The sequence below is a fragment of the Poecile atricapillus genome, chromosome 30, assembly GCF_030490865.1.
Source record: "Poecile atricapillus isolate bPoeAtr1 chromosome 30, bPoeAtr1.hap1, whole genome shotgun sequence".
Taxonomy (NCBI): Eukaryota; Metazoa; Chordata; class Aves; order Passeriformes; family Paridae; genus Poecile; species Poecile atricapillus.
This window is the reverse complement of record NC_081278.1, coordinates 2,849,140-2,868,054: the sequence shown is the minus strand read 5'-3', so window position 1 is coordinate 2,868,054 and position 18,915 is coordinate 2,849,140. Positions and strand designations below refer to the sequence as shown.

The 18,915-nt window shown below is 41.8% G+C and overlaps 1 non-coding gene and 2 pseudogenes across 1 annotated transcript; 1 reads left to right on the top strand and 2 right to left on the bottom strand.

Annotated features, from left to right (window-relative positions):
- LOC131589891 (zinc finger protein 850-like) overlaps positions 1-18,915 on the top strand; it is a 480,942-nt pseudogene that overhangs the window by 358,719 nt on the left and 103,308 nt on the right.
- TRNAF-GAA (transfer RNA phenylalanine (anticodon GAA)) lies at positions 16,704-16,776 on the bottom strand. Its single transcript has one exon. It is a non-coding gene; the product is annotated as a tRNA-Phe (tRNA).
- LOC131589894 (mRNA-decapping enzyme 1A-like) lies at positions 16,984-18,333 on the bottom strand (annotated as a pseudogene).

Sequence of the window (18,915 nt, the reverse complement as noted above, 5' to 3'; positions counted from 1 at the left end):
TTTCCCAGTGTCCAGGAGTGGCTCTCCAGTCCTTGGCTGTGACAGCTTCCCCAGCTGATGGGTGGATCTGGGGATGGCAATGTCTGAGGGCAACTGGATCTTTGTTAATCCCTGCAGGCAATCTTTGGCAGTGATGATTGGGTGCATTGCTGAGCTGCTCCTTTTGTGATCCTTTGCTGCTTGGAGCTGCAGTAAGTGACACTGATTCCTTCAGGTGGTGTTTGTGCCTTTGGTGCTGACCCTGCCCACTGGTGAAACAAAATTGGCAAAGTCTGGCCAGATCACAACAAAATACCACTTTTTAAATGTAAATGTAAGGAATCAGTTTCATCTGAAATTCCCAGAAGGGAAGCCCCCCCCAGAGTTCACTGGCACCGTGCGAGCAATGGGGCAGTTGGTTAAAAGAGGCTGAACCGCAGGATGTCTTAAAATGCATTCAAACATTGCATATGGAAAAAGGAAAAGAACTTGTGGGTTTGGGAAGACAAGGATGGATTTTGTTAACAGCACCAACGGAAGGAACAGTTGTTTTTGGAATGCTCCCACATGAAGGTACAGAAAAAGGTTTTAGTCTTGAGCTCAGGTTTGTCTGTCCAAGACAAATAATAACAATAACAATAGAAATAACAATAATATAACACAATAATATATATTTATATAAGTAACTAAAAATCAATAATGTGAAATAATGCTGAAAATACCAATTTGTGAGCTTTGGCTGCTCACTGTAACACTAAATACCCTACAAAAAAGAACTGGCAAAGACCCAAATGTCAATGGTAAACTTTGTGAATTGTATACAAGGAATAAAAGAGGACGGGGTGAAATCGGCTGTTTTTATAGGGTTTGGTGATACTATGATGCAGAATGCTTTCTCTGTTCCTGTGAAAAACACAGGGATTAAGACTGCTGGGTTTTTCATGTACCAGACTATCTACAAGCTGCAGGATTGGTTGAACAGGTGAAGGAGTTGTTAAAAGAGCAGTTGATAAAATGAAGAGATGGGAACCTGTCCTGGTGGAGAACCCATCTCCCAGATGTGTTCCATGCCCTTAACAATGGGCCCACTGGGGAAATGGAAACCCCTGGATGTGCAGGGCTGCACCCAATTTGCAAACACAACCATGGACAGTGAGACTTGGACTGCCTGGGAAATTGTTCTGGGTGTGATGGCCCCTGACAGGGCCACCCCAGAGGCTGCAGGGCTGGACCTTCATGCACTGGAATTCATTAGGAAAAAGCAGAAGCAAATGAAAGTTAACAACAGAAGAATAGGAATTCAGATTCCTCCAGGACGCTTTGGTTTGGTAACTGCTCACTTGAGCTTGGCCTTGCAAAGTGTTGATGTCATGGGAGGAGGAATTGATGCAAATTATCAAGGAGAAATTAAAGAAATTCTGTTAAAAATGGATGAAGAACATTGGATGATTCAACCCTATGACAGGTTATCACAAATATTGATATTGCAGTTTAAAAGCGATTGTGAAAGAAGGAGATCCACCTCCAGTCAGCACTGTTTGTGGAGATAAAAGGTTTGGACGCACCAGTCCTAATAATGGAGCCAGAGTGTGGGTCCAGAGGCCAAATGGCCCTCCAGAGGCAGCTGAAGGAACAGCTCTGGGGAAAGACAACACTGTTTGAATCCTGAAACCTGAGCATGAAGCATGGGAATATATCCCTGCAGCCAAGTGTTCTCTGCCACAACAAGTCAATATTGTTTTACAGATGCTGCCAGGCCAAATCTCCCTGTTTGCCCCAACGACCCCTTTGGAAAATGCCCTGATCCACGGGGCTCCATGTGAAGGCTGATGTGACACTGAGGGACTTCCACACCAATTCCAGCCAGGAGCCTGGGTGCCCGTCAGGGACTGGGACCTGGCACTTCTCCAGCCAAAGGGGAGAGGATCCCAATTTCCATTGTTCCTGCCCAGGTTTCAGGATTCAAACAGTGTTGTCTTTCCCCAGAGCTGTTCCTTCAGCTGCCTCTGGAGGGCCATTTGGCCTCTGGACCCACACTCTGTCTCCATTATTAGGGCTGCTGGATCCAAACTGTTTATCTCCATGAACAGAGGTGATTGGATTGATCTCCTTTTTGCATAACCGTTTTTAAACTGCAATATCAATATCTGAGATAATTTGTCATGGGGTTGAATCATCCAATCTTGTTCATTCATTTTTAACAGAATTTCTTCAATTTCTCCTTGATAATCTGCATCAATTCCTCCTCCCATGACATCAACACTTTGCAAGGCCAAGCTCAAGTGAGCAGTTACCAAACCAAAGCGTCCTGGAGGAATCTGAATTCCTATTCTTCTATTGTTAACTTTCATTTGCTTCTGCTTTTTCCTAATTCATTCCAGTGCATGAAGGTCCAGCCCTGCAGCTTCTGGGGTGGCCCTGTCAGGGGCCATCACACCCAGAACAATTTCCCAGGCAGTCCAAGTCTCACTGTCCATGGTTGTGTTTGCAAATTGGGTGCAGCCCTGCACATCCAGGGGTTTCCATTTCCCCAGTGGGCCCATTGTTAAGGGCATGGAACACATCTGGGAGATGGGTTCTCCACCAGGACAGGTTCCCATCTCTTCATTTTATCAACTGCTCTCTTCTAACAACTCCTTCACCTGTTCAACCAATCCTGCAGCTTGTAGATAGTCTGGTACATGAAAAACCCAGCAGTCTTAATCCCTGTGTTTTTCACAAGAACAAACAAAGCATTTCGCATCACAGCATCACCAAACCATATAGAAACAGCCTATTTCACCCCTTCCTCCTTTATTCTTTGTATAAAATTTGCAGTTTACCACTGACATTTGGGTCTTAGCCAGTCCTTTTTTGTAGGGTGTTATTGTTACAGTGAGCAGCCAAAGCTCACAAATCAATTCTGTCAACAGTATTTCACATTATCAATTTTTAATTATGTATATGAATATATATTATTGTGTTATATTTTTATCATTATCATTATCATTGTTATTATAATCATTATCATCATTGTTCTTGTTGTTGTTGTTTCACTTGCACAAACAAATCTGATCTCAAGACTATAACCTTCTTCTGTCACTCCACATGGGAGTGTTCCAAAAACAATTGTTCCTTCTGTTGGTTCTGTTTCCTATGTTCTGTTATCAAAATCCATCCTCGTCTTCCCAAACCCACAAGTTCTTTTCATTTTTCCACATGCAATTTTTGGATTCATTTTAAGGCTGATTTACTAAAATCTGGATATGATCTGGTATCAATATCCAACTAAGACAGACAAAGACTCTTTAACTGTTTTAGGGTTAAAAAGTGTATGTTTATTCACAGCACTGGGCCGATGTGTCAGGTCACCCCTTAATACACATGGCCCTGAGCACAGGTGAATACAGGCTTTTTATTGACAGAAGTATTGAATACAAATACATATTCATGACCCAGTTCCCACCAACTTTTCACTTCCTGTGCTACTTCGGAAAAAAAGAAATTAAGCATGCATAGTTTGATCCTTGAAATGGATCGGTGGTCTTTTTATGAGGAGGGGTCACAGAAGGTAGGAAGGGATATGGCTCTTCCTCGTTCTGACCTTTCTACCTTTTCAATGCAAAGTGACAAATGGACCCTTGGCTGGGCTCCTTGTTTCATATCTTCAAGGAGTTTCTGATTTGCAACTGGCTTATGTTCTTGAAGTTCTTTACCAGATACTTTATTTCTCATTATAAGCCCAACTGAACAAGCATAAAGTTGACAATTAGTTATTAGCCAATGATTAACCTCTCTTTTAGCAAGGCCTCTCTATCTACCTTTAATTTGAGCAAGGCCCATCTATTGATTTGAATTGGAGTTAGCAAGGCTTATTTTTAATTAAGGCCTCAGCTTCTCTATAATCTTAAATTCTTCCAAGTTTGTGTCTCACCATGCCCCTCTGCTTTTTGTGTGTTTTGTTGCAAAAAGGCAGAATTGGCAGGATTCAGTTCTGAGGCCGATTCTGCAGCTGCTGCCTTGTGGGGCTGGTGCTGTCCCTATGCAGGCCCAGGTATTTCTCCTGCAGCTTCCTCTGTGGGGGCTATAGGAAAACTTTAGGGGAAAGTATTTTATTATCTTTCCTTGGTTAATTTGTTAGTCACCTCCCTCCACCTAAGATGGACTTGATGTGACAAATTGGGACAGGGAGCGATTGGTTACTAAAACAAAAAATGTGATTGGCTTTAGGCAGTGGCATTGCTTGCCACTGAACTGGATCATGTTTAAAAGGAAAATCACTGGAACAAAAGGAAGGAAAATGGTACAACAACAATTGACAGGGACAGTCCTCCCACAGGGATATCCAGCGTCACTGGTTTTGTTTGGGCAAGCTTTGCAGAAAATATTAAGAGAGTTTACTCCAGCCTCAGGAGTTAGGTTGTTGCAGGATGTGGATGATTTGCTTTTGTCAGGGGGACAAAAGGTGCTTGAAGAGACTACTGTAAAGCTGCTTAATTTTCTTGCTAAAAAAAGACTTAGAGTGTCTGAAAAGAAGGCCAGTTGGTAGGAAAAGAAATAATAATAAAAAGGTCATATATAGAGCTGTCCTGGGGTGACTTTATGATCCTGGTATCCCAAATAGTCTGGTTTATGTTCTATATTAAGTTGTGCACCTTTAAGACTGGCTCTGAGAGCGAAGGGGGCGGAAGAAGAAGTGCACAATTTGTGTTGAAAGAAAACATCACTCCCGCACATCCCGCTCCTGGACTGTGGTGTCTGCAGCACGGACACACTGCAGGACAGAGCTTCTCTCTGGCTTTTAGTTAGTTTTAGCTCGCTGAGGCAGAGGAGTTCCCTGGACCTTTGTTTTTTCCCTTTTTACCTGGATCTGTGCAAACCTGCTCTGGGCTGAACACCCAGCCAAACCCCGGGAGCTCACGCCTGTGACCCAGCGGGGCCTGGGCCTCGGCACTTTCCAGCGCCGAAAGGACTGAGAAGAACCTGAGCGAGCCGAGCTACACCACATGAAAAGGACTTTTCTTCCTAGATTTGCCATCCCATTCAACAGCGAGAGTTTTAATTATTTAATATTATTCAATTTCTGTTAAATAAACAGCTTTTTCCACTTCTCTCCAAGGAAATTTTTTTCCTTTCCCGAACCAGTTGAGAGGGAGGGGTCATTTCCCTGGGGAAACCCCCATTTGGAGTTTTCCTCCCTAAATTTGCCTTAAAGTAGGACAAAAGCCCAACAAAATTCCACAAAAATGCCACAAAATTACCTAAATCTTCTCAAAACCCTACCAAATTCCAAAAACACCCCACAAAATCTCCTCCAATTTCCACAAAATTGCAGAAAAATACCACAAGATTGAGGAAAAATCCCACAAAATTGCCTAAATCTTCTCAAAACGCTACAAAATTCCAAAAACATCCCACAAAATCTCTTCCAATTTCCACAAAATTCCAGAAAAATCCCACAAAATTTTTGAAAAGCACCACAAAATTCCACAAAAATACCACGAAATTCAAGAAAAATCCCACAAATTTTCCTAAATCTTCTCAAACCCCTACCAAATTCCAGAAAAATCCCACAAAATCTCCACCAATTTCCACAAAACTGCAGAAAACTCCCACAAAATTCCCTAAATCTTCTCAAAACCCTACCAAATTCCAGAAACATTCCACAAGATCTTTACAAATTTCCACAAAATCTCAGAAAAATCCCTCAAAATTCTTCAAGTCTCCTCAAAATGCCACAAAATTCCACAAAAACCCCACCAAATTCCAGAAACATCCCACAAAATCTCCTCAATATCCCATAAAATTCAAGAAAGATCCCAAAAAATTTTTGAAATATCCCATGAAATTCCCTACATCTTCTCAAAACCCTACCAAATTCCAGAAACATCCCAAAAAAATCTCCAAAAATTCCCACAAAATTCCAGAAAAATCCCTCAAAATTCTTCAGGTCTCCTCAAAATCCTGTGAAATTCCACAAAGTCCCTCAAAATTCCAGAAACATTCTACAAAATCTCCTCAATATCCCACAAAATTCCACAAAATTCCAGAAAAATCCCTCAAAACTCCAGAAATGTCCCACAAAATTCTTTAAATTGTCTCCAAACCCCACCAAATTCCAGGTACATCCAACAAAATCTCCTCCAATTTCCAGAAAATCTTAGAAAAATCCCTCAAAATTCTTCAAGTCTCTCCAAAATCCCAAAAAATTCCAAAACGTTCCACAGCATTCCAAAAACCTCCCACAAAATTCCAGAAAAAGACCTCAAAATTCAAGAAAAATCCCACCAAATTATTTAAATTTTCTCAAAATCACAGAGAATTCCAGCAAAACTGCACAAAATTGCAGAAAAATAAAAAAAAAACCTAAATCTTCTCAAACCCCTACCAAATCCCAAAAACGTCCCACAAAATCACTTCCAATTTCCACAAAATTTACGAAACTCCCCGAAAATTCCGGAAACATGCCTCAAAATTTTTCACATTTTCTCAAAATCCCACAAAATTCTTGAAATGCCCAAGAAAATTTACTCAAATTTCCACAAAAATTCCTTAAATCTTCTCAAAACCCTACCAAGTTTCAGAAACATCCCACAAAATCTCTTCCAATTTCCACAAAATTTAAGAAAAATCTCAGAAAATTCCAGAAACATCCCACAAAATTTTTCACATTTTCTCAAAATCCCACAAAATTCCAGAAATATCCCACGAAATTCCTGAAAAATCCCCCATAATTCCCTAAAACTTCTCAAAACACTACCAAATTCCAGAAACATCCCACAAAATCTCCTCCAATTTCCTAAAAAATTCCAGAAAAATCCCAGAAGATTCCACAAACATCCCACAAAAATCCAGGCACATCCCACAGAATTCCAAAACATTTTCTCAAATTCCCACACAATTCCAGAAAAATCCCACAAAATTCCAGAAACATCCCACAAAATTCCCTAAATCTTCTCAAAACCCTACAAAATTCCAGAAACAACCCACAAAATGTCCACAAATTTCTGAAAAAAATTCCTGAAAAATTTCACAAGATTACAGAAAAATCCCAAAAGATTCAAGAAAAATCCACGAAATTCCAGAAACATCCCACAAAATTCTTTAAAATTTACCCAAAATCCCACAAAATTCCATAAAATTCCACAAAATTCAAGAAAAATCCCTCAAAATACCGTAAAACTTCCCAAAACCCTACCAAATTCCAGAAACATCCCACAAGATCTTTACAGATTTCCACCAATTCTAAGAAAAATCCCTCAAAATTCTTCAAGTCACCTCAAAATCCCACAAAATTAAAAAAAATCCCACCAAATTACAGAAACATCCCACAAAATCTCCTGAATATCTCACAAAATTCAAGAAAAATCCCACAAAATTCCCTAAATCTTCTCAAAACCATACCAAATTCCAAAAACATCCCACAAAATCTCTTCCAATTTCAACAAAATACCACAAAAATACAACAACATTTAAGAAAAATCCCCCAAATTACCCTAAATCTTCTCAAAATGCTACGAAATTTCAGAAACATCCCACAAAATCTAAGAAAAATCCCTCAAAATTCTTCAAGTCTCCTCAATATCCTACAAAATTCCACAAAAACCCAAAAAATTACAGAAAAATCTTCCAAAATTCTCTAAATCTTCTCAAAATACTTCCAAATTCCAGAAACATCCCACAACATCTCCACAAAATCTCAGGAAAATCACTCAAAATTCTTCCAAAATTCAGCAAAATTCCAGAAAAATCCCACAAAATTCTTTGCATTTTCTCTAAATCCCACCAAATTCAGAAACATTCCACAAAATTCCCTAAATCTTCCCAAAACCCCACCAAATTATAGAAACATACAACAAAATCTCCACAAATCTCCACACAATTTGAGAAAAATCCCTCCAAATACTTCAATTCTCCTCAAAACCACACAAAATTCCCCAAAATTTCACATTCCAAAAAAATCTCAAAAAAATTTCAAAAACATCCCACAAAATCTCTTGAATATCCCACAAAATTCCAGAAAACTCTTCTCAAATCCCCACCTAATTCCAGAATCATCCAACAAAATCTTTTCCAATTCCAACAAAATTCCTGAAAAATCCCACAAAATTCAAGAAAAAACCCACAAAATTACAGAAAAATCCCACAAAATTCCAGTAAAACCTGATGAAATGGTTAGCATTCAGGAACACACATAATCACAAATGATTATATGAAGGTGCTTCATTGAAGAGCTCTGGGTGTCACGGGTACACCTACCCAAATCTGACCCATCTTGGTTTTGAGTTGAATATGTTTTATACTCTGTCATTATATAACTTACATATTAATTATTAAACTTATATTGTTCTATTGTATGCATTGTTTTTACCCAAGCATGGATTTCTTGTGATCCCTCCCAGCCCCCTAACATTGTTCCTCACGTTCTTTAAACAATAATTATATCCAATCACATCTAACAATTTTATCATTTATCATCTACTGATAACACAAGTGCGGTGTCACCTGATCTTCAGCAAGCACAAGGCCTAACATTTCCTAGGGCCTACTTTTCCCAGGTTTGGCAAACCTAACTTTCTAAGTCCCTGGATTTTCTAAGATTTTAAAACCTTTTACTATCATTACATATTTGTATTATATATTTGATATTACATATCAAAATGAAAGCATTTTCATTTCATTATAAGTGCAAATGTTTTCACTTGATACAGTCCTTTGTTTCTGAGTTTATACCTGATGTTCTTCGAATTCTTGATTGATGTAAACGCTGTCCTGGATGCTGTCAGGAACTGGAGAACCAGAAGATGGTGGCTGTGGATCTCACATCAGTGCCTTTATTATTTTCTGGTTCCAGGACATTTTCTTCTGTATTTCTCCCTTGAAGATGCTGCAAACTAACCAAATTGCTAAGAATACAATTAGTAAGATTATCACACTCTAAATGATAGATTTAATCCATGAACTCACATTCCACCCTAACCCTTTGAAGATTTTGCCTAACCAACTTGTAGTCAAATCCTTTTGCTCTTCCTGTGCTTTGTGCTCTATTTGTTGCAACTGATTGATGTCATATTCTACATCTGCAGTTACATTTGGGGTGTGGGTGCAGCAATGACCAATCTGTCCCTTTAAAAAACTCACACACTCCATGCTCTTTCAGGAGTAGTAAATTGTAATTGTACGTTTGGTTCTTTAAATCTTTCCAAGGTCACCCTTGCTAATTTATCTACCTGACCTGTAAGTTTGTACAACATTTCTTTATTCTGATAGTTTGCTGTAGGACCAAGCAAAGACTCTAAGGCTCACCCAAATTTCACTCTACTAGAGGGTTCTTGCCAAGTATCATCCTGATTCTATTCCTATCCTAATCTTTCCTAGCTATGCCTGTGTCTAGCCACTGAGTTGTTTTTTAAGCAGATTTCACATTTTGGCATTTCTGATTTTGCCACTGTTAGCATCCGTACCGAGATTAATTCTTGTTTTAGCAATTTCACCAATGCCTCTGCACCCCAATGACATTTGTTATGTTTAATTTGTAGAACTTCTCTCATTATCAAGGTGGTTAACACTATTTGTCTTTGTGCAGTTACATACCACTCTTCTGAATTCTTTTGTGTATTTAGCAAATGTCCCAATTTCTCATCTCCTATTGAATGTTTCGGTTTTGGAGGCAAATTACACTGAGATACATTAGTTTTTAAAGGTATCAATGCCATTGTTGTTTGCACTTCTCGAGCAGCTTGTCGAGCTGTCCGCTCTGCTTTTTGATTTTCCTCACAGATTTTGGAGTTTCTTGATTGGTGTGCTTTACACTGTATAATTGCTACTTGTTCAGGCTTTTATACTGCTTTTATCAATTGCAGGACTGCATCTTGATGTTTAATGTGTGTACCTTGAGAAGACAGTAGCCTTCTTTCTTTCCACAGTGCTTCATGTACATGTACTACTCCAAAGCATACTTTGAGCCAGTCCATATGTTTACCCTTTTCCTTTTACTCTGTTCTAGTGCTCTGGTTAAGGCAACCAGTTCTGCCCTCTGGGCAGATGGATTTGGTGATAATGCTTTTGCCTCCACTATTGTACTGACTGTTGTTGCCACATATCCAGCCCATCTGGTCCCGTTCTCCACAAAACTGCTTCCATCTGTGAATAGCTCCCATTCTGGTTGCTCTAGTGGGATGTCTTTCAGGTCTTCTCTTGCCGAATAGGTGTACTCTATTACTTCTACACAGTCGTGCTCTAATGGGCCTCCTTCAGTTGTGGTACCTGGGAACAAAGCTGGATTCAAGACGTTAGTTGTCTTTAGTGTGACATCATCCTGCTCAGACAGGATTACCTGGAATTTCATCATCCGGCTTGGAGATAGCCAATGGCCCCCCTTTTGTTCTAAAACAGTGGTCACCATGTGTGGCATGTAGATATTTATGTCTCTACCCATCGTGAGTTTCCTAGCCTCTTGTATCTGCATCAGAGTGGCTGCAACTGCCCGCAGGCATGAAGTCCATCTGGAACTCTCGTTATCAAGTTGTTTGGAAAAGCAGCCTACAGGCCTTTTCCAGCTTCCCAAAGGTTGGGTCAGCACTCCCAGTGCTAGGTGTAGCCTTTCATGCACAAACAGCTGAAAATCATTGGATAAATCAGGCAATCCTAATGCCGGAGCAGTTGTCAATGCCTCCTTCAGTTTGAGGAAGGCCTCCTTCTGTGGTTTGCTCCAGGTAAACGGTTGTGTCTTCTGGGCTTCATACAGGGCTTTTGCAATTAGTCCATAGTCCATGATCTACAGGCGGCACCACTCTGTCATCCCGAGGAAACTTGTAGCTCATGCAGGTTCTGGGGTTCTGGAATAGCACAAAAATTTGAATATGATTAGTACCCAGCTTATGTTGCCCTTGTGAGATTTCACATCCCAGGTGAATCACAGTCTGCTGGGCAATTTGTGCCTTTTCTTTAGACACCTTATATCCTCCTATTCCCAGCTGATTTAAAATTTCAATTGTTACCTTTATGCAGGTTGTTTTCTGTAGCTATCAGTTTATCATCAGCATACTGTAACAGCAGGAATTGTTCTCTCAGAACTTGCTCATTTTCGATCCAAATCTTCAGCTTCTTAGCCAGCTGGCTTCCAATTAGGGTTGGACTGTTGTTTCCTTGTGGGAGTCGTGTTCAGGTTTTCCTTCCATTTTCTGGATTTTCCCATTCTAAGGCAAAGAGTTTCCTACTTTCTTTCTCAAGGGGTATGTAGAAAAAGGCATCTTTTAAATCAATTACAGTAAACCACTCATATTTCTCTTTCACGGATGTCAACAATGCGTAAGCATTAACTTCCACTGGGTAAATATCTTTAGTTATTCCATTTATTGCTCTCAAATCCTGTATTCATCTGTACTTACCATTTGGTTTCTTCACTGGAAATATTGGTATATTAAATTCTGATTCACATTCTTCCAGAATTTGGTACTTCAAAAATTTATCAATAATCTTTACTCTTCCTTGCCGTGCTTCTCGCTTTATGGGATACTGTTTAATCTGTACAGCTTTTGCCCCTTCTTTTAATTCCACATGTACTGCTTGTGCCAACTTAGATTTTCCTGGATGTCTTTTTCCCATACTGAGGGAATTATTGCATCCTCTACTTCCCAAGGGACAGTAGGGACTGGTTTTTCTTTTATCATTAAAATTTGTCCCATCTTTGATTCGGGTATTTTCATTAAAAGTTCCCCATTCTCAAAAGTTGTCACTGCATCAAGTTTAGCTAATAAATCTCACCCTAAAAGTGGAATTGGACACTCAGGCACATATAAAAATTCATGTGTTAAAACTTGGTTCCCAAAACACAATTCCAGGGGTTACAGGAATGGCCAATTCTTCTCCTTCCCTGTGGCTTCAACTATTGTTGCTGTTTTGTCTCCAGTTTGCCTTTTTAGATCATTTAGCACAGAATATGTAGCCCCCGTATCCACGAGAAATTTTACTTCTTTATCTCCCAATTGTATAGTTACTAAAGGTTCTTGTATTGGTTTTTGTTCTGATTCTAGTCAGCTGCTGTACTCCCCCAGCACCGTTAATTTTGAAGCATCTTGATTCTGATTGAATTGATTGCCCTGGTTAAACCGATTTGGGCATTCATTTTTCCAGTGCCCCTCTTGTCTACAATAAACACATTGATTTAACCCTAATCTTGGCAAAACCGATCCCAAGTCCACCCCTCCCCAGTCCACGGCCACCTCTGCTGCGTCCTCTGAAACCTGGATTCTCTCTTCCTTGTATCACTGCCAGAAGATTTTGCTGCTGCTTTTTACTAGCTTCCTTCTCCCTGTTTTTGTATACTTTCCAAGCCACTTCAAGTAATTTATTCGAATTCCTTAAGTCCTCTCCTTCTAACTTCTGCAATTTTCTCCTAATATCATCCTGCGACGGCCCAAGAAAAATGAACGCAAGCTCAACTTTCACTTGTTCTGTTTCTAATTGAAGATCTGTATATTTTCTTGCTGCCTCCTTAAGCCTTTCCAAAAATGCAGCAGGAGATTCTTTCTTTTCCTGTCTTATCTCGTACAATTTAGACCAATTTATAGCCTTAAGTATAGTATTCCCAACCTGTATCTGGACCCACTCTTGATATCTCTTCATCCTCCGCATGTCCCCAAAGGCATTGGGATCCCACCCTGGATCCTTGGCTGGAAAATTCTCATCTGAAGTCCCTGTCACCACCCCAATTCTGAGATCTTCTCTCGCCTTCTCCTTGGCTGCTCTAAACACCATCTCTTTCTCAGTAGAGTCCATTAAATTATCCAATATTACTTGTATATCATCCCAATCTGGATTCTGAGTTTTCATAATCATTTTATACCACCCCTGCTACTTTATCAGGATTTTTCTCTGTAAGTTCCAGCTGATTGTTTCCAAATTATCAAGTCTGTGGGTGAAAAAGGAACTTTCACAACCACCGGCCCCTCTATTCCTACTCCTTGTCTCAAGGGGGCAATCACAGTCTTCCTTTGTCTGCCCAAATCTTTTCCCGTTCTACCCAGAACTGGAGCAAGCTTTGACTGAGTCCGATGGGATACCGGTGTCTCTGATTTATTATCATCACCCCCACTACTGCTATCTTCCTCCTCAGCATTTTTCACATTTCCTTGTATCACAGTTAGATTTTGATCATCTCCCGGAGAAGAAGGATCAAGTGAAGGCAGTAGAGGAGGATAAAGAGGGAAAGGTGAAGTGGGGTTAGGTGAGATAGGGTTAGGTGTGTAGAGGTTTAGATTTGTCAATTCCGTTTCCCGGCCAATGCACCAAATAAATGTAATGGTTTTAAAGCAGTAACTAAAAAATTACTAGAAAACTTACTTATTTCTTGCTGTGAGATATGGACTAGAACAAGAGCAAAACAGGCTTAAAACTTAAAAGGAATAAAGAAAGTTCATTAACAAAACTGCAAGAATAAGAACACCAGAATAAACTTCCAGAAAACCCCTTTATCCCCCACTACCCAACCATTTCCTTGTTCATATGACAATATAGAGACAAAAAGACTTTGGAACTTTGGTGTTTAAAACAGTCCCAATTCCTGCTAAAGTCTTTTCATCAGCCTTTGTAGAGAAACAGAAGTCTTCTTCTGCTAATTTATGGAGTTTCTCACAAGAAAACTATTTCTGTTATAGCTTTCGATTTTTCTGATGCCAGCTGCCCGGAAATCCTGCCATCAGTTCACTCCTCCCATTTCACATCACTCTGAGGTGTGTATGGGTCAATGAGTCTAGGGATGTCATTTTAAGGATGAGTTATTCAAAGGCAAAAGTTCTTTTCATCTGTCTCTGTGAGCTTCCCTGGAAAACAGAAGTTTTCTCTTTGCCTCAAGCGGCCCCAAATCTTCAACTATTACTTCTCCTCACTCTGTTCCAACACCTCACTGTATCATAATCACTCCACCTTTTGCTCAAAATCCAAACTTTGAACACTCCATTCGTCCCCCTATAATCTGTCATGAATTAAAAGAGTTTTTTCAGGACACTATTGTCCTACTCCATAGCTTTAACAGAAAAATATTTCAGCTTATAAAGCATCTCCTTATTCTCTACCCCTTCTGAAGCTTAATTCTTTTGTTTACTGTCTCTGATAGTTTATAAAGTCTCTTTACATGTTGATTACTCTCTTTTTCTTTCTCTGGAAAAAAAGGATTAATCTGCAGGTCTCATCTGGGTAATGAAAGGGTTAAAATCTTGCCCAGGCTTTGTAGATGGTTCTGTGATCTCTGCCAGAGCAGCAGCTGGAGTTGTCTGCGATGGAAGATTCTTCATGGCTGCTCTGGAGAGTGTGGTCACTGTTTTAGCCTGCCGCAGGTCAAGAGCTATTTTTTCTTTCCTTACTCGACAGTCTCTGGTGAATTCAGTCACAGCAAAAACTGCAGCCGAGCCAGGGACCGGCCTGGCCCGGCCAGAGCCCGGGGCAAGCCCCGCAGGCCCCATCTCCCGGCCGGGAGCCACGGCAGGCCCAGCCCAGACCCTGCCCGGGCCGCATGGCCTGTCCAGGGGACGGGAAGCCAGCTAAAGCTCAGTTACCTTTCACAGCCAGGAAACAAGGAGACCAAGAAATTCCCAGGCTTAGGTCTTAAGGTGGTGTTCACAGGTTGATCTCACTTTTCAATGGTTAAAACTGCTGTCAATTCCTAGAAATGGCCAGCTGTTGGCTAGGAGACAAACTCCCATCAGCCTCCAGCGGTTTGAACTTCCTTAGGTGTTTCTCTTTGTTTTCTTAAATGCCAGTCTATCACAGTTTGATAGACCATGCTGGATTAAATAGCATTTGTTGTTGGCCAGTTTTCCTGATTACATAGGGTCCAGGTTCAGAAATTTTTGGAGTCAATCTAATTGGTGGCTGTGTGGTAGGTACTACAACATGAAAATTAAGCTCTCCCCAATATTTGGTATTCATTTTACCACACACAACGTTGGAGGACAATTGTACAGCCATTAAATTCAGCCAACAATCTTGATTCCGAGTTTCACAAGATTTAACCTGGCTACAAGATCCGGCGACTTGACTGTGTAGAGGCTCAGTGTGGGATCCGGTACTCAGTCTGCAGCGTATTGAAACATCATCACCTTGAGTTAACAGGAAAGAAGGGAAAACGTTAGTGTGGTCCCGAGTGTGGGAAAAGGTTTCAGACCAGCTCCCATCTCCTCAGGCACCAGCAGATTCACACAGAGGAGAGGCCCTTCCGCTGCCCCGACTGCAGCAAGGGCTTCAAGCGAAACTCCGCCCTCATCAACCACCGGTGCATCCACACTGGGGAGAGGCCCTACGAGTGTCCCCAGTGTGGGAAGAGCTTCACCCAGAGATCTCACTTGACCAGACACAAACGGAGGCACTGGTAAGGAAGCCCTGCGAGTGCCCCAAGTGCACGAAGAGCTTCGTGTGCTGCCCCAGCTCCATCCCCCATCAGAGGCCCCACGTTGGGCAAAGCCCTGATGACCCACGTTCCCAGTGATCTGTGTTGGGAACACACCGGGCTGGTGATCATTCTGGTTTGGTTCTATCTTTTGATTCATCTGCATTCCTGTAAAACAGACAAAATTGGGGCAAAATCTATTAATTCATCAAAGGCATCTAAAGCCTCACTTTTCACTAGTGCTTGAAGGGAATCTGGGATTCAAGGAGATACTTGGGAGTATTTGGGGATTTTGGGGGTATTTGGTGGAGTTGTCTCCATTTCTTGGCACTCAAAGAGCCTAGAGGCTTTGATCTGTCACCTCAAAACCACTCAATGCCACTGAAAACTACTCAGTCCCACCCAAAATTACTGGATTCCACAGCCCCTCAGGGTGTGATGCCTTAAGTATTAGCTTTCATATTTTTCATATTCTGCAGTGCCTAGGTTTGGAGTTTTGAACGTCTTATTAAGTGTTAGTGAGCTCTCTTCACAGAGTAGGTAGACAAAACAATTCCTTTTCTAGCTTGATAACAAGGACAATTGTTACAAGTTCCAGGCCCAAAAGCATAAACAAGGGTGGACTGAAGAGAGAAAACAAGAAGGACAGGACTTCGTCATCTGAAGCTGTAATTGGACAATGAACCCCAATATGCAGATGAACCTGAACTTCTAAAAATGTGAGACCTGTCGCCTTGGGGTGAGACGTAGCGACCCGGTTTGTGGGTGACACGACGGCTAAACTTACAGGCCTGTCAGGCAAATCACGCGCTAACACCAATGTGGTGGACGGTGAAGAGTGTTTATTTCCGGTGTGCAAGGTTTTATATCACCGAGTTATGATGACGTAATCACCATGATATTATGGGTAATAGAACATTGGAGAAAGAGGGGCCCTATCTTCACGTACAACGCGAGATCTTCCGATCGGCGTTCCCTGTCTATCCACATCATCTCCCCTCCTCTCCATGAACAGAACTTTATAACAAAATGACTTATGTAATTAACATCAAACCGTGAACTTGTTAGTAACGAACATAAAACGAAACCGCGGTGTGTTAGTACAAACTGTCATGCAAACTCAGGTTAACTGTCTTTGTTCTAAATATAAAATATCTATCTTATCTAAACGGGTTTTTATGAACTGGGCTAACTTATTAAGAAGACAAGGACCAAAAATAAGTACGAACACAACAACGATAACTGGTCCTGCTAACGTAGAAACGAGGGTAATAATCCATGGGGATTGGCTGAACATTGAGTTAAACCGGTTCTGTGAAGAATATTGCCGGCTACGCTGTTCGAATCTCTGTTGTAGCTCTGTTGAAACTCGGGATCAAACCAGGGACCTTTAGATCTTCAATCCAACGCTCTCCCAACTGAGCTATTTCAGCTTTTAAGCTGGCATGTTTTCTCCTCAAAATAAATGCTGTGTTAGTAATTGTAAAAACACTAAAACGTGGTTAAAAGTTAACAAACAAATGAGTTTCCAACCGAAACTTAACGCAACTGTTGGCATTTAACCAACATAATATTAACTGTGTCCAGGTGCACGGTCGGAACCCAACACTTTTCTATTGAAAAAGCATCCTTTAAAACTACTATTGCTGGAACACACCTGGAGACAAGAGCACTGAAGGCGTTACTGTCGTTGTGGCTGTAACAAACTGTGGAGGTGCAACCTGAAGGGGAGAGATTATCTTGCTGTTCAAGGCTGATGGCTTACTGTGAGACTCTTTGAAGCTTTCTGGTGTTGCAAGTTGGCCAACCGAGGCAGAGATGTTTGGTGTTACGGGAGTCTTAGGGAGAGACTGTTGTTGTGTTTGGTCATGCTGTGGGGTCAACCTGAGTTTCTGGAGAAGATCAACACTTGTATGAGATGCATTTGAGATAGTCCCTGTGTTTGCTGTAGTCAAGGGTGCTATGAACTGGCTTTGGCCAGCCATTAGATTCTGTGGAGCGTGGTTCACTTCAGATGGCAGCTGATTGACCAGTGGGGATATGGGCTTGGCAGCTTGCTGCATAACTTGCATTAGACTGTTGCTTTGTTTGAGGCCAGGAAGCATCTGAGCAGGGGCAGCTTCCATTGTCGAGGCTGAATTAAGAACAGGGCTTAAACGAACTGAATAGCTTGAAACGTTTTTCATATCAGGCTGGGAAACCGAAGCTGGAGGTATTATCATAGGTGTTAAACAGTCCTGCTGATTGGCACTGGGTTTAATGCTCGGACTTTCAGATTTCCCCAGGGATTGTTGCACTACTGGTGACTGGTCAAAGGAAAAAGGCAAAAGCAAACTGTGCTGCTCTCTGGCAGATGCATCTGTCTGCAGTTTCACCATTCTCTCTGGATTGGAATATGGAGCTGCAGGCTGTTCCTTTTGGACAGAAGTTCCAAACAGTTCTCCCAAAGTCAGATGCTTCTACCTTGACTGAAATGGCTGCTCCTGCACTTGTAATGAAGGTCTCTGTTCTGAAAGCTCTGTGCTTTCTGGCTTTGGAGGATTTGAATGCTGTTGCATTCCAGAACTTGATATAATACTTAGATCACTAATCTGATTTCGTTCATATTCATCCTTGGCTTTACTAAGCATTTCTAGGATGTCAATGGGCCTGTTTTCACTGCAGCCATAGGTCCTGCTGGGACTTTTTCTGTCCTGGGAAACTTGCTGTGACCTCTGAGCTTCTTGTTCAACTACTTTAGCCATGAGTTTTGCTATTCGATGACAGTCATTCTTGTCATAAAACCAAATACCGTAAATTGACAAGCTGGCATTTCTTTTATACACAAATAAGGTCCCTTCTATGTCGGTTTTCACCCGCTCGTTGTCCTTAGGGCTGAAGCTGTAGAGCGCGACCTGGCCGGTCACGTCGGCGATGCCGGTGATGAAGGGGTCGTGCCGCCGTAGGGTCGCCAGGCTCATCTCCTGCCCCGCTCTGCCCGCCGCCTCCATCTTGCCATTAGACTCCCAATCGCGTATGTCCGCGCGCGTTAGGCACCCTTCGCTCCGCCCCTTGCTCGTGTCCCCGGCGCCATTCCGCGGCGCGTATGGCGGAGGCCTTTCCCCGACATCTCCAGGGCCCGCGGTGTCAGGCGCGCCCCGTGGCTCCGCGGCATCGGTACGCCCCGGTGGCAAAGTGTGTTCCGCGGCCAAACCCGCGTCAGGATCGGGCAGGCGGGATGGTGACTCGGGTCGCCCATCATCATTAGATGACCGGTTAGAATCGGTGGGGCAATCAATAGACGTGGTCTGAGTGGCAGCTCCTACCCCCACCGCGGTGTAACTTTTAAACAGCTTTGAGCTGCCTTCCGAGTTTTCTGTTCCTGAAGCGCTTTCCGTAGCGCTTGCGTAACTCTCGCCCAGCTCCTAAGGCACTTGCTAAACTCAAAGCACAACACGTCATTCCTGAGCGCCTCTGTACACCTAACCCAGCAATCTGGGTGTAATATATCTACGAGATCATCGACAGCGCTCAATTCTAAGAATCTGACAATCACGCGTTCAAACTTCCTTGATTTTTTACAGTCTATACCA